A 4459-nucleotide genomic window follows, 5' to 3' on the forward strand; every position below is an offset into this window, starting at 1 on the left:
CAGCAAAGGAAAGATCAGGACGAGTATGGGTTAAATACAAGAGTTTTCCTACAAGTTGACGGTATAAGGTAGCATCAACTTCAGGAGAAGTACAAGAGACTGAAAGTTTGACTCCAGACTGAAAGGGAGAAGGGGCTGGCTTACAGTCTTCCATGTGAAAATGACGAAGAATATCACAAGCATACTTGGACTGGGAAAGGGAAATACCCTCCTTGGATTGCAAGACTTGAAGACCGAGAAAATAGTGTAAGTGTCCTAAGTCTGTCATTTCAAATTTCCTTTTGAGGCTAGACTTCACATGGTTTATAAGGTTGGGATCACTACCAGTAAGGATAAGATCATCAACATAAAGAACAAGGATGATAAGAGAGTTGCCCACTTTCTTGGTGTAGACAGTATTGTCAGAATGACACCTAGAAAAGCCAGATTCTAAAAGAAAGCTATCCATTTTGGCATACCAAGCCCGAGGAGCTTGCTTGAGACCATAAAGGGATTTCTTAAGTCGACAAACAAGGCTGGAGTCTGTTTGTATGAAGCCAATGGGTTGTTCCATATAGATTTCTTCCTGCAAGTCCCCATGCAAGAAGGCAGATTTAACATCCATCTGATGGACTTCCCATTTTAGAGAGGCAGCAAGGGAAAGAACAAGGCGGATAGAGTTCATTTTGGCAACAGGGGAGAAGGTTTCAGTGTAGTCAATGCCTTCAACCTGTGAAAAGCCCTTAGCAACAAGACGAGCTTTATGTTTATCAATTTTCCCATCTGGTCCATACTTGGTTCTGTAAACCCATTTACATCTTACAAGTTTGCGTCCCTTTGGTAGAGGAACAAGATCCCATGTATCATTTGTCAACAATGAATGATATTCTTCATTCATAGCTGCTTCCCAATGTGGATGGCCTGAAGCTTCTGCAAAAGTGTCAGGATCATGATTTACTGGAGCTTGAGCCAGTAAAGAAGAGGCTCTTTCAAACTGAGAACGTGTACGTCGTTGATCTGTAGGATCACCGACAAGATCACCTGCTGCATCCCGAGTAGCACGGACCCATCTTGGAAGTTGAGGATCCTGAGAAGGTGGGGGAGGATTATCATCCTCACTTTCATCATCTGAAGAAGAAATGTTTTCAAAAGTAGAAGAGATAGGAAGAGGTGGCACATCCGCCGGACTAGGCTCGCAGGCCGATTTATTTTCATCAAATTTTACATCTCTTCTAATGATAACATTTTTGGACTTAAATGGAATAAGTCTATAACCTTTTACATCTTCAGAATATCCAACAAAAGTACATTTCTCACTCTTAGGTTCTAAAGCTTTATGCTTTTCATCTGGAATATGGGCCCATGCTTCACTTCCAAACACACGAAAGTGACTTACATCTGGTTTAATGGAACTCCAAGCTTCTTCTGGAGTGATATTCTCTAGAACCTTAGTAGGAGTGCGATTGATTATATAATTTGCACAATTAATTGCTTCGGCCCAAAAACTAAGACTGAGTCCTTTAGATTGCAGCATACAATTAGCCATTTCCTTTAAGGTGCGATTTTTTCTTTCAGCTACACCATTTTGTTGTGGAGTGTATGGAACAGTATGTTGCATTTGAATTCCATTTTCGGTGCAAAAGTTGATGAATGTGTTTTTAACATATTCTCCACCATTATCAGTTCTTAGCTTAAGAATTTGATGTCCAGATTGTTTTTCAACAAAGGCTTTGAAGGCCAAAAATGTGTTAAATACTTCGCTCTTGAGTTTTAAGAAGTATACCCAAGTGCGTCTGGAGAAATCATCAATGAAAGTTAAGAAATACTTGCAGCCAGAGAATGAAGCAACAGGAAGAGGACCACATAAATCACTGTGCACAAGCTGTAAAGGGGCTGAGGCGTGCCAAGAGGCACGTTTGTCAAAACTGTCCCGATGATGTTTTCCGAGTACACATCCGGAACAAACACCATCTCTGCAAGATACCATAGGAAGACCTGTCACCATATTTTCTTTACATAGATGCTGAAGGGAGCGATAGTTTAAGTGACCAAATCGCTCATGCCAAAGTTTGCTCACTTCATCATTATGAGCAACAAATACTGAGGGAAGATTTGATGACCCAAAGTTGTGAAACTTATACAACCTTGTGGAATCATCAGCAATACCAGTAGCTAGAATCTGTTTAGGATCTCTTAGATCCTTGATTACAACATCATGAGGTGAAAATTCAACAATTTTACCTTCACCTGAATGAGTTATCTGATATACAGATAGAAGGTTGCAGGATAAGGTTGGAACACATAATACATCATTAAACTGACCATTGTCTAGATGAACAGTTCCAGTCCCGACAACATTAAGAGATCTATCATCACCAACATATATATTTTTGGTGTTACAATCATTTAAAGAAGAAAACATGGCTTGGTTTTTGGCCATGTGATAAGAGGCTCCAGAATCAATGAGCCACTCATGAGAAGGAGAGGAAGAAGATACATTTAATGCATAACCAGACTGAGATGATTGACAATGACATGCAGAAAGTGCCATTCCGGAAGTTGAAGTTGAAGTAGGCTCCACATGGATGTTATGTTTCTTCATTGCGGCTTCCAAGGCTTCCATCTTCTTAAAGCATTTAGATTCTAAGTGGCCATCTCGATTACAAAAGTTACAATGTCTATCAGTCTTCTTCCATTTGTTTTTATTGGTCTTATCATTTTGCTGAAATGATCTTTCATTTTGAGGCTGAGTTGGTTTAGGACCATTCTTTTGAGGATATGACTTCTTAGGATTCTTTGAATTTGGTTGCTGCTGGGCGGCTAACGCTTTCGTGGAAGAGTTTCCAAGATTGAGAAGACCAAGGTGTAAGAGTTTTTCTTGTTCTCTTATTAAGGAATCACAAAAGGAGTCAAAGGAAGGGGCCTTGTAGTCTTTTCCTTGACAAATGAAAGCTTCCCTTGTAGAATGGAAAGTGGAAACAAATACAGAGTAGGCTGGTCCCAACTTAGTAAGGATGGAATAAATAAGGTTACCATCTTCTTTCTTAACTTTAACACCTTCCAAGAGATATCTAAGGGTCTTGAATTTGGACAAGAAATCTTCAATGCAAGAAAAATTATTAGGATCCAAAGTAAGCAACTCATTTTCAAGTTGATGGGCTCTAATTTCATTTTTAATCCCAAAAACTTTAGCGAGTTTTTCCAATGCTTCATGAGGAGTCTCAAGTTCTGCAATATGGAATCTAAGATCAGGAGAAATAGACATCCCTATCAAACCACGTGCTTGATCTTGTCTATTTTCCCATTTTGCAGCCTTGTCTTCATCTTTTGGTTTCTTCTCTTGGTCTGTGGCTATTCTGAAGAGACCTTTACTTCTAAGTAAATCTTCCATGTAGGCTACCCATTGGAAGTAGTTAGTGCTGTCAAGAATGACTTGGCATGGACTTTCCATTTCTTAAAAAAAACTGAAGCTGAAGATGCTGAAAGTAAGTGTTCCAATGGATAGATCTCGAAAAAATAGGCTGTTTAAAAAAAAACGGCTCTGAAAAAGGCTTCCGGATGAAGAAGTTATGGCTTTTTGAAAAAAACAATTGTTGAAGTTGCCGGCAAAGTGCGCGAATGTGCGGGAATGAAAAAAAATCCGCCCCCACAAAATGGAGACTTGAACCCAAGACCTCTACTCTCTTAAAATAGCTTTGAACCAATTGATCTATACAAAAAATTTGAGAGAGAGAGAGAGAGAGAGGGGGGGGGGGGGGGCCTTGGTTTGCGTGCTTGCCTTGAGAAAGCTCTTTTTCCTTACAAAACACAAAACACAAAACCCAACACGAATATGCAAAGAAAAACGAACCTTGCGGCTCGAAGTTAGCTTTAGCCAAAAAACTAGAAATTTAAAAAAAATCTCAAAGTTAGCTTTAGCCGAAAAACTAAATATTTTTCTCAATGTTTCTGATTTTCCGAGATCACACTAAGGTGCAGGGAAAAGAGCATACGCATGAGAAAAATCCTTCCTTTCTGTTTCTGATTTGCCGAGATCACACAGAGTCGCAGGGCAAAGAGCATACGCAGAAATGAAAGGTATAGCTCCGGTTAAAAAAAAGGGCTAAATAAACCGAAACCGAAATAAGCAGAGAGAAAATAACAGTAAACTGCAAAAACACTGTATACCTCCCGATCTGAAAAATGACGCAGCTAGGGCTACCGGAAACCTTTTCGCGTGAAACGAAAGGGGTTCCTCACTGGAACAGATGCTCCGAACGCAACAGAGTATTCCTCTCAGCCCGAAAGCAGTCAGAAACAACAGATCTAGGAAACGACAGCCGCATGCAGTTCTACCGGCTTCAGATTTGGATCACCAACGGACGCGGCCCTCAAATAGCTCTGATACCATGTAGGAATTTACAGGGTAAGTTCCTCAGAAAGAACACCGAAATGACATTGCTCACAACCAGATCACAGATCAATACGCCAATATTTTGAC

Source organism: Pinus tabuliformis, chromosome 4_1 (assembly GCF_031772625.1).
Source record: "Pinus tabuliformis cultivar Carrire ecotype Pingquan chromosome 4_1, CPIR1, whole genome shotgun sequence".
Taxonomy (NCBI): domain Eukaryota; kingdom Viridiplantae; phylum Streptophyta; class Pinopsida; order Pinales; family Pinaceae; genus Pinus; species Pinus tabuliformis.